At 43.9% G+C, this 12195-nt stretch overlaps 1 protein-coding gene across 2 annotated transcripts in view; it reads left to right on the plus strand.

Annotated features, from left to right (window-relative positions):
* Positions 1 to 12195, plus strand: part of MAP3K13 (mitogen-activated protein kinase kinase kinase 13) — a 69241-nt gene that overhangs the window by 34140 nt on the left and 22906 nt on the right. The window lies entirely within an intron of this gene.

Below are 12195 nucleotides of genomic sequence, written 5' to 3' on the forward strand. Positions count from 1 at the left end.
CAGCCCCGAGATGGTGTAATTGCAGTTTGCAGCCCAGGTTACCCTTCAAACTTTGACCTTCATTCCTTGTCATGCCCATCCCTCCATTCCTTCCTTCATGTTTCAAAGATACAAAAAGAAGGCAGAACTTGTGCTCTTTCCCTGTCCATACCCAAGTGAAGCACAGCTGCTCTTGCAGGCAGTCACCAGGACTCTGCCAAAGATTTGGGCGTCCTTGCCTCTGGACCGCAGAGTGAAAAGTGTATTCCATTGCCTTGGGATTGGAACTGGAGTGGAAATGGAAGCGGGTGGTGTGCCTGCAATTCCTTGGGTGGCCCCGAGTGTGAAACTCTGCTCTGATCTTTGTTCCTGGACCTTACTGAGATTGTGAGCTTGTCCGCCCGCTGCCGGCAATGTTTGACTGTAGCTGAATGTGGGATTTTGTTAATGCTCCTATTTTTATTTTACTGGCGCTTTTGCATCGCTAATCAAACACAAGCCTCCTATTGTTCTCCCCGCTCCTTCCTTCGGGTACATGTTTATATTGAGTTATTTTAATAATAATACGCGGCGTTTGTAATCCCGCAAGAAGCCGGGGCGGCGATGAGCTCCTTTTCTGCTTGCCGAAATGCCGGGTTGCCGTGGCAGATGGTGTTATTTGATCCGCCGCTGTTGCCGGGAGCGGAGATGCCCTGGCCCGGTGCCGCTCGGGGGGCTCGGGCTGCCGGTGCCCGGAGCGGGCGGGGACTGGCGGTGCCGCTCCCGGTGCACAGCCCCCGCCGGGCTCCATCCATCCATCCATCCATCCATCCATCCATCCATCTCTCCATCCATCCAGCCCGATTTCCATCCATTCATGAATCCGTGACGTCAGCACGCTCGGTGCTTCTTTGCAGCAGGCTGCAGGATTGTGTGGGTGGAATTTCCTTTTATTTTGCAACACTTCCTTTTTTTTTTTTTTTTCTCTCTCTTTCCCCTGTTTAATTTTTTTTTTTTTTGGTGCCTTCCATCTTTTTAAAGCAAGAAAATGGAGCATCACATAGGGAATCTTCATGCTTGTGAGTATTTGGGGGGGAAACGTGTTTCTGTGAGGGGTGTGTGTTTGTGTGTGGTGTTTCATGGTCAGCGTTCCCCTTTCGCCATTTATTTCGGAAGGACAGATGGATGTTGCATTTGTGGTGGGAAAGGGCTGAAAAAATGATGCTGATAAAGGGAAGAGGAAACATGAAACCTTAATTTATCCATCACTGCATGTGAATCCAAGAGCTGGCCTGGCCTTTGCCTGTCGGTGTGCTGGACATTTTTCGCTTGCAATTTTGCACGTTATCTTATTGTGCCCCCCTTTTAAAGGGGAAGGGAATGGCTGTGGAGAATGGATATAAATGGAATATACAGGCAATGGCATAAGAATTACCAGATAGTGTAAAGAGGCAGAATTGTAGTTTTTTCTTTTTGGGGAATTGTAATTTTTTTCCTCCATGTGGGCTAATCAACAATTCCTCTTGTGTGTTACAGTGTTAAATAATTTGATTTTATTTCTGAGATTAAGGAGGTGTGTTTTCCTTTCAGTCAGCCGGGTAGGAATTTACACCTGTATTATTGAAAATAGCAGTTTGAGCTGTCTCTGATGTGCTGAACACAATTTTCACCCCTCATTTTCCTAATAAATGAGGGAGCTGGGAGTACATTTGCAGTTAACAATACTGTTCACTGGGGCAAGATTTTTCATGTTCTTGCTTACCTGAATGGGCATGATGTCATGTTTTCCCCCAATGAAAAGAAGAGCTGCTCTTTATTTTTGTTTTGGGGGGTGGTTTAGGTGCTGCAGTAGCTTAATCATATCAAACCACATGTCTCCCTTAAGTAAATGAAAAATTGGATATTTTAAGTAGATCTGGAGAAAGATGACATCAGGCCCATGTGTTTGGATATACTGATTTTAGCAGTAGGCAATCTGTTCAGTAGAAGAAGATGAAGGAATGTATTTGGATCAATAATTGTGAGGGAGAAAATATGAAAATGTTTGAAAGGAGAGAGATGCAGTCAGTCTGGCTGGGAAATGTGGGCACTTTCCACAGTACCTGCTGTGTGGGTAGTCACAGACACCTTGGGATACCCTAGAATGGGGAGGGTAGAGTTGTCATGGGTTTAAAAGTTTTTGTCACTATCCTTTTTTGTTGTGCTCCTGAATGTGTATGGGTTTTGTTTCTAGAGAGAGGCAGCCCTTTGAACCCTCTGTCTGTGACAGCCTTCCGCTGAGAAACACAAATAAATCCAGATTTTGATGTAGTGGGGGTTTTGTTTGTTTGTTTTGCTCTAACACCAGTTTTGTTTCCTGTCTTTGGGGCTTCCAGTCTGAGTCTTTGATCTAGAACGGTCCTGTCATTCAGATTTGTCTTTGTCCCCTGCTGCCTGATAGCTGAATTTATAGCTGGCATTCATTTTGACCCTTGTGCCTGGAATTAGCAAGTAACTTCTAGCAGAGAATATATGGTATGGACTCCCACTGTTATCCAGCTATAGGTGAACTTGGGTTTAATCATGTTCAGGGCTTTTTTGGTTGCATTTTTAACCCCCCTATTTCATCTCATATAGTAAAGACTAGGTAAGTGGCTTATCTCCAGTGGATCAGAAATTTGAGTAATGGTTTATTTGAAAATCTCTTCCTAGGTAAGACCTTTCACAATTAGGAGTTATTTAAACATGGTTCTGCTCTAAACAGTGGCAGGATAAGAAAAGTTGTAAGTATTTCCTGTTTTCTTAGGACTTTTTTTGTAGCAAATGTTAGATGGTGGCTGATTAGGCTTGAGTTGTTCCTACCTGGTACCTGTTCCAGGCTGTCTGCATTCGAGATGTGGGAGTGGATTTTCAAGAGCAGGGCTTCTCAAAATGGCAGAGTTATTAAATAAAACTTTTAAAATATAAAAATAAAAGAGGTCTGGTGTGGCTTGTGTGAACAGATTTTAAATCAGTGCCGGTTGCCCTTCAGCTCTGGTCCTTAGGGCCGGGGCAGGCAGGGGAAGGTGCATTGAAAGTGCCTTTTAGCCAAGCTGTGACCTGAGATCCCAGTGGAGGAAGGCAACAGCAGGTTCACTGCCTGTACAACTTCCAGTGAATTCTCAGCCATAACTGAATCCAAATGAGTCAACTGAGGCAAATGTTACCTCTGAAGCTCTCAGGAGTTTGGCACTTCACCAAGCCCTGTCCAGCTTATGGGACTTTGTTTTTTATCCCTCCTTGGCAAATACATCCCATGCAGGGGCTTAGGCTTTTGTAGGCTCCTGTTTTGTGACATTGCAGCGAATCAGTCGCATCTCCTGGGGAGTGGGGGGTAAATATTTCACCCAAAACACAGACTGCTTAGGGCTGAATACCAAGTTGGCAGCTGTGGCTGGGCCAGGAGCAGCAGCTCTGTGTGTAGCTACTCCCACCCATATAAATACTCAGTGTGTGCTTTGACCTTTGTGCTCTCTCCTTGCTGTAACTTCAACTGAGAAGTTGGTGGTTGGAGGGGGTTCAAAGGCTTTGGCAGCAGTTGGGCGTAGGCTAGGAGGAAGAGTGGATTTGTCTGTGTAGTCTGCTTTGTAACCCTCTGGTGAAGCTGTGATTGTTGGTGCTGATCCCTCTGGAGCTGTTGGTAACATAGCACTGGGGTGCTGTGAGGGAAGGAAGGCGAAAGTCCTGGCAGGGGTGAGAGGATAGACCTTTTCTAGCATGGTGGCCTGGAGGAATGGAGGTATCTATGCAGACATCCCGTTCATTCCAGGGATGCTTGTCCTTTCCTGTCCTCCTCTGTTGCCTTCTGGAGGACACCAAGATCAGTAATGTGGCTGCACAGCTGTGACTCTTCTGCTGAAACACGGGAAGTCCAGCCTCACCATCCTTCTGTGCCTGGGGAGACCCTCAGGTGTTGAGCCATCAGCTGCAGCCCAAGAGTGGTCCAGCTGGGCTGTGCTGAGTGCTGGCCTCTGCAGGGTTGGATGGCAGGAGCCATGCCAGGCCTTGGGAGCTCTCCTGGGATGCACTCCCAGGACAATGTTGTTTGTTGTTAGCAGCACGTAAAGCTGTAATGGAGCACGTTCACACCTCTAACCCTGCGCTGTCACTAATACGGGCTTACTAGAGGCTCCTGAGCAGGGCATTGTGCTGCCTCTGTCGAGGAGTAATCCTCTTTGCTCGTGTATGGTGCTTGCTAAATACAACTTAGTACTGCTGGCATTTCCCATCCAAGATCTGCCAGCTGGATTTCCAGCATCCTTCCCCTTCCCAGCAGGTGCACCAGGCATGGACCTGGTGTGGGGTGACAGGGGCCAGAGCACTGCACCTACTCCAGGAACTGTACTTTCATAGAGAGCTGTTGAGTTACTTTAATACTGGGTATGAAGCACAGAAGCTCTTAGTGCTGAGAAGTTTGTGTGAGTAGCATTTACATGTTGAATATGCCTTGAAAATGTTGAATAATTCATATCTACTATAAAAATAAAAACAAGCGTGGGAGTGAGTTTACCTGAGACCAGTCTGACACCTCACGTGAATTAAAGTGAGACTTTGATTCATTCACTGGATTCCTGAAAACAGCACTGTGATATTGATCTTCATCCTCAAAGATCTTTCAGACATTAATTAATTTTAATGCTACTCTTTGGAGGAAAATAGGATGTTTCAGTTGTGTAAGGGGGGGAAACTCCAAGATATTGTCCGTTTGTAGGACTGGAATATTTAGTGCCTTCGTGTGGCAATGTCAGTGGGGCTGTAAGGCCTCTGTGAACTAAACTGTAAATTTTTCTGTTTGTTGCTGTAAAATATTTAAGCTTGAATCCTTAAATATGTTGTTGTTGTATAGCAGTAGTAATATAATAACATGGATCAATAATAACAGGGGGATTGTCAATGAGGTAAAAGTGCAGAACTGGGAAGGACGCAGAGAAAAGGACAGAGCTTGAAGCCTGTGTCTGGGTTTGAAAAGTTGTTTCCTGCTATGGAGACATCTGGAGAGGCAAAAGGGAAGAGTGTAACTACAGGTCATTTCTGCATTTTAATCTGAGACAGATTTCAGTAGTAACTCTGTAGTGTAAAAGGCTAATCAGCATTTAGTCTGTCTTTATCCCAGCTGAATGTTTTCCAGTGTATTGATAGGCCTGTGCTGGAGGGTGTCGGTGGTGAGGTGTGTGTGGAGCTGCTGGTGTTCCCTGTGTGCACGTAGCTCACGAAACGCAGCAGCCATGGGGAGGGGAGCACAGAGCAAATAGGTGACTTAGTGACACTGATTTTTGTGGAGGAACTGTGTGGTCCCTGGTTTGTTCCCCTGCTCCCCAGAGGCAGGTGGGTGCTGGGTTCCCCTTTCTCCCAGAGCACCTGGGTTCGGAGCAGGGCTGCTCTCCAGCAGGAACGTGCAGTCCCGGCTCCCTGCAGACAATACGAGTCATTATGCAACACCACTTATTTCCTTTGGCATCAGATTATGCAATTTCTGAGCAGAAGAATGCAAAGCCCTGGAAGAACACAGTAGCATTTTAGCAGATCCAAAAATACCTTCTGCAGGATAGAGGCAGCATTTCTGTGTGTAGTGCTGAAAATACACCGTTATGTAAGGTGCTGATTTCCCAGCCGGCTCTTGGCTGGGCTGCCAGGTGAAGCAGGATGTGCTCTCCCTGCCACTGGAGAGGTCTCCCTGCACTCACAGGAAGCTGGATGGGCTCTTTGTCTCTCTTCTTCACCAAGATGGATTTTTATTGCCTTTTTCTTTCTTTTTTTTTTTTTTTTTAAATAAGTGGATGCTTGATTTCTCTTTCCAAATCAAGCACTGCTTCACCACCCCCCGCAAATTTGTGACCTTAATGTTGAAGGAGGTTCTAGTGAAACATTTGTCTCATGGTGTTGGAGGTAGAAATTCATCCCTGTGCTGAGAGGCAGGGCAGATGCACACTTTGTATGTGGGGATGAAAGTCACCAGTTCTTTTAAGGTGAAGTCTCTGCCTTGGAAATCTATTAAATATCTTTGTAGGAGACAAGAGTGTGCTAGAAAGGGGGATCTGGTTGATACAATCTGTTGGGATTTTGGCAGGAATACTTACCAGAAACTCTTAAAGAGGCTAAACAGTTATTAAATAACTGAGGCACCAGGCTGGCAGACAGATCACTGGTTAAATTATTTGGAGTAACAGTAGGGATAAAAGGATGGTAACATTGAAACTTTTTTATCTGCTTTGGAGATGGCACTACTCATACTCTTCCCACCTTTTCCTCCCTTATCTAGATATTTTAGGAATATTCTGTTTAGGCTGAGAGGCTGCACAAGGAAGGTGTTGAGAGTAATAACTATGGAGGCCGCTTGCATGGAGTACTGGAAGGCTCTAGTAAACTTGGGTGATAAAATACCTGTTCAGTTTAGTGTTGATTAAACACAATTCAGTCTTAACATCCAGCCAGAATTAGGCTCTGGCATAGCTTTTTCTGCTCAAGAATGAGATTTTAGGTTGTAAGAGACCCATGGAAGTAAGACCAGCGGCCTGAAGAACCAAAATTATCATTGTGGCTTTGTGCATTTCTGTGGCATTCTGTCCTTTTTGGGAATCCTGGCTGTGGTCTGACTTCCTCAACTACCCAGAGAAGCTGCCCCATCCCTTGAAGTGTTCAAGGCCAGGTTGGGTGGGGCTTGGAACAACCTGGGTTAGTGGAAGGTGTCCCTGCCCATGAATTTTAAGGTTTTAATGTTTTTTTTCAACCCAGACTATCTGTGATTCTACATTGTATAGCTCTAAGGTGATACAGGAGAAATGGAAAAGAGGTGATCAAAAACTCAGAGCAAGTATCAAGTGGTGAGTGAGGTCAAGTGATAATTGTTAGACTTGAGCAAAAATGTTGGAGTGGAGGATGGGATAATTTTTAAAATCACAGCTGGAATGTTCAGGTGTCACTGAAGCAGTGAACAACTGGCTGTGTCAGAAGGAAGAAAGAAAGAAACTAAAGGCATGCGAACCTGGTGTTGCCTTCTACAACACAGTTAAGCTACAAAACTGCCTGCCACAGTACAGTGTTTGCCAAGGTGTTCTGGTTAAAAAAAATTCCTTGGCACGTTGGCACAGGAGCAGTTGTTTGTGTGCTGAGGCACAGGCACCAGCACAGTGTGCTGTGAGCAGGGCAGCTCTGGCTGCCTGCGCACCCTTCCCTTGTCTTTGCAGCAGGAAAGGGGGATGGATGAACCTCCTCAGCTTCTGTGGCTTTATCCCATTGCTGCAGCCTAGGTGCCACTTCTTTCTCCTTAGCCAGGCTTGCTTGGGGCGTGCAAGGTGTCAAGCAGACCTGCAGCTGGGTCTGCACACAGCTGGAATTCAGCCATTGTGGATATTTCTTGGCTGGTACGTGGTGCTATTTTTGTCATTGTCAGAAAGGGTTCAGGCCGCAGAGCTACACAGGGTTCCCCTTCTCACTGGTACAGCCACAGACAAAAGGATATCACAACTAAAATCACTTCTCCAAAAATGATGTGTCTCTGTTTTTTGGATAAATGGAATATATTGAATAAAGGCTAAATTAAATCATCATGAAGTCAGGCTTTTGTTGTGATACACAGACTACATGCAACATATTACATATAGTTAATGTTCTATTAACATTTTAAAATTATGATGGTTATGATAGTGAGCCCTAAGCAGTTGCTGCCTCATCACTCATGGTGTCTGCAGAAGAAAGCTGTCTTATGTTGAGGTGGCATCCAAATATTTATTGGAGAGAGGAAGTAAAAGTATGAGTTCAAGTCAGGACTCTGCAGGAGGTGCAGAAGTATTGTAGTGTTTATCTGACAACATAAGGAACAGTGTAAAGCACAGAAAAGCCAGTGTGACAAGACTTCACTTTCCCAGGTAAACGTGCTGTTTGTTGTAGAGAAATGTTTATATGCAGAATTATAAACAGAGGTATTGCAGTGACAGAAAATCTCAGCTGGATCAGATGAAGAATTTTCACTTGTTTTATCAGCAATTGATTATGTTTTGGCAATATTATTGTAATATTTAAAGATAAGGCTTGGTTGTGGCTGGGCATTCATGTGGGTGTAAGAAGGGAAGAAATGTTCTTCCTTGAAGGAGCAGTGTGTCTTGAGAAGGAGATTGATGGCTTAAAAACACCCAAGATTTTGTCTTGGGCTACTCCACAGTTGGCTTAAAGGTTTGCCTGTAGCCTGGGCTGGTTTATACCAAATTAATGTAGGCAAGCTTCATAGTATAGCTTCTTTTCTTACAGCCTAACAAAACAGATTATGTAACTTATAAAAAACATAGTATAATTAATAAATTAATGTAGTCATGTAACTTTAAAAAAAATTCAACTCTCCAGAAAACAAAGAGTTTGCCTTTTGGTGATGTGTAACTCATTCTCTGTTAATAAATCTGCTTTTACTTTTTTTTCTTTTTTTCAAACCAGCCATTCAAAACACAAGCCTATATTCCAATGTAACGTAAAAAGTGTGGCAGAAGAGGAGTATCTGATCCACTCATGTAACATTTTCTTCATCAGGAGACCAGGAAAAGAAAGTCTGTTGATATCCTGTGTGATAAAACCACATAGTTCAAACCCCAAAAGTCAGAAGTGACAACAGAAGCTCTGGGACTTGCTAACTCAACAGCTCTCAGTTGTTCCTGTGCTGGAGTTGTACAGTGATGGGAGAGGACTGTTGTAAAAATTCCCTGTAGAATTTGAGAGAGAGTCACGAAGGAGAGGAGAACATCATATCTGTGCTTTATAGACATGGTTTTTGTGGTTTTGTTAGATTTTAGAACATTTTTAAGGCATAGTCACAGCCACTAGTTGAGATGATACATAAATAAGTTCCAGTCGTGTTATCAGTGAGGAAATGTGTACAGTTACCTTGTTGTTCCCACTGTAGCCAGGAGGAAATCACACTGAATACCTGGAAAAAGCAAAGGGACTACAGGGCTTGGCTGTAAGTAGTGATCGGGGCAGGAATCTCCCCTGTCCATGGTAGTTCCATGTACCAGCTGGATAATTTTTGCCAGCAGCTCTGTTTCAGCCCCTAACCACAGATCAGACAATTGCTTTTATTGCCTTTTCATGTTGGAAGTGCAAGCAGAGATTATGTTTCACTGGCTAAGATACAAATAGCGTTCAAGGAAGCAAACTTAGTGTTACTGCAGACTTGGGCTGGCAGGAGACTGAGTGGTGGCCTCTGTGCTTACACCACCTTTCCAGCACACTGACTTTTTTTTGGTTTGGTTTGTGTGCTGTGTCTGATTTGCCACTCATTTTTTAGCACAGCTTTTTAAAGGAGAAACTTTAAAGGAGAAACTTCAGTAATGGTTCATGCAAGGCGTTGGGTTAACTCAGCTGCAAGCCTGACCATTGTGTTCACACTCTGATGAATATTGAACCTGTATAGGCAGCCAGGTGCTTTGGTGGCTCTGGGAGAGTGTGAGGACACTTCCTGGATGGCTGTTTCCAGGGACAGGCACAATATCAGGCAAGGTGAGAGTGTGTCTTGGTAGCTGATTCACCTACTTGGTGATTCAGGTGAACTTTCACTTCTCTATAGTTTCAAACTGAGTTTTGGGCTGACATGTTGAGGTGCAGCCTCACTCTTCTGAGAAGAGGTGCATTTCATGCTCCTCTTGTCTGAGGGTGGTGGGATTTTGCCTGTAAAAAATACTTTGCATGGAAATGGAGTCATTTATGAGAAGCTGTGATCCTACAAAATTACAAGGAGCCTTGACTCTCCTTCCAGACAGAAGAGAAATTTGTTAGTGCAGAGTGCATGAACTCATCAAAACAGTTCAAATCTGAGGGTCTGCCTTCAAGTCTGTGTGTGCAGCAGCACTTTGTGAAATCCAAATCTTTTAAATATGCACAGTCCTCCCACACGTGGAGCTTCCAGCTTTTGACTGGGAGGCTGCTGCAGCAGGAGCATAATTCAGATAGGAATAGCACAGCCCTTGGCTATGCCTTTCCCTGGAAAAGCTGAAGATGCACATGCAGATCACAGACATGGGATCCCAGGCAGGTTTGTGTTGGAAAGGACTTCAAGAATCATCCAGTTCCACCCCCTACAATGGGCAGGATCACCTTTCACAATCCCAGGTTGCTCCAAGCTCTGTCCAGCCTGGCCTTGGACGCTGCCAGGGATGGGGCAACCTGTGCCAGGGCCTCCCCACCTTCACAGGGAACAATTTCTTCCTAATATCTAAACTAGATCTGCCCTCCTTTAGCTGAAGGCCATTCTACCTTGTCCTGTCACTATATGCCCTTAAGGGCCAGTCTGGATATAAAGAAACCTAAAACTTTGAAGAAAATGGGTTTTTTTTTGGTCTTTTATTGGGAAGAGTGCAACATGAAAAATCTCAGCCTTTTGGTACTCTGACTAAAAGAATAGTGGCAACATGACAATAAAACTTGGAAAATGCTCTTCTTCCCTTGTTTGAAGAGATGGTGAGATATAAACCAACCTAGTTTTGTTGGATTAAATAACATTTTGCTAAGGCAAGAGGTTGCACATTGTAGAATTTACTGCAATAGAAGAGAATTTCAAAAATTCATTTCCCCAACAAGTCAGCACTGATGTAGTGTGGCAGAAACCACCTTCTCCTCCTCCCAGGGTTTCTGTACCACTTTGCTTCAAGTTGGCTTGATAGGCAGTTTTTTAAAAGAAGAGCTGCTGTTTCATGCTTTCCAAACAATGAATTTGTTGCACCTCTGAAAATCAGGCTGCTTATGTAAGGGCCTAAATAAAACTGTATCATGCCAGTTTGAAAATAATTCCATAACTTTTATATGCCTTCTCTCCCCATAAAGCACATACTGGGGCATGTAAAGTGGCAGGATACTGTGCCTAAAGGCTTTTTTTATTTGAAACATCTCAGTGTTGAAGAAGGCAATTTGATCTGGGAAAACAGATCTCATATCCCTGAGTCTGGGGCTTTGTTCTTGGCTGATCTGTGTAGTGAAAAGCTCTTCATTCCCTGTTAAACCTCCACAATCAAACATTCCAGAGGCAGAGAACTAAAAATGTGAAGGTAAAACCTTACACTGTAGTAGTGTACTCTTGAGAGTCACATAACGGCAAAATTATTTTATCCTTCAAGTCTGATTTAATCCTTAATGTACTTCCCAAGGCTTAAATTTGAGATATTTTAGGACACTGTTACCTCAAATTCTAGCCTTTGTATTTGGGTTTCTTGCAGGACACCTGTCTGATGTTTCATTTGCTTCTTAATATTCTATGTTACAAAAAGCAGATTTCTCTGTAGGAACAGTGGTCGCATTTTGCTCTTGTTTAAACAATTACTTGTCACTCTCTGACTGTAGGTAAGGAGCAGGGGCTGTGCCCAGGAACACTTGGGCTGGTGGTTGGTGTTTTTCTGGCTTTTCCAATTTGGAGTTGGGCTTGGCCTGTTGTTTTTCTGGAATTCTGTTCAGGTCTGAAGCATTTTCTTGTCAATAACTAATAATAGTAATTACTGATATTAATATCAATAATTGTCTTATCAATAAATCTGTGATAATATAACAACTGCTGCTAGTAGTGACTGTACTGTGAGGTCACACTGCAGCTTCCCACACTGGTGAGTTGGTCATTGTAATGCTGGACATCAGCAGATCAGGAATAACCAACTCTCCAGCTTCCCATATGAGTCTGATTCTGAGCTCCTGTACTGGTTTTGGGCTGTGCTGCAGCCTCTGCCTCACTTGCTGTTTTTGCTTTCTTTTAAAGAACAAAATAAATAAATAAATAAATAAAAGCTTTAATGCAGACCCCATGTGATCAGGCAGGATACAGGAAGGTAATCCAGGTTCCTGGCTGTTCCTGTTTGCTGCTGGAGAGGGGCTGATGCCCAGAGCAGGAGCTTTTCATCCTGTGGGCTGAAGGGTTTATCTCTCCTCTCTTCAGTGACCTCATCCTGAGGAGTTATGGCACCGAGCTGTTCCCTTGCCATTGGTTGTGTCCTACCTGGCCACCTCTTTCTCCCTTCCAATGGCTGTTTGCAGAGCCTAGAAATTTGCACCCACTATAACTGATCTTACTTTTTAATGAAATAATTTCTGTTAAGGCAATTTTTTTTTTACCCCACTCTCAGCTTCTTATGGAATTGAAAACTGAAATTTGTTCTATGTTGCAGACTGAATTTGCTTAATTATTGTGGCCCATAACATTAGAGCCTCTTGTTTCAGAAGGGGCTATCCCAGAACTGTGTTTGCAGTGGGCAGTTC

Source organism: Cinclus cinclus, chromosome 10 (assembly GCF_963662255.1).
Source record: "Cinclus cinclus chromosome 10, bCinCin1.1, whole genome shotgun sequence".
NCBI lineage: Eukaryota > Metazoa > Chordata > Aves > Passeriformes > Cinclidae > Cinclus > Cinclus cinclus.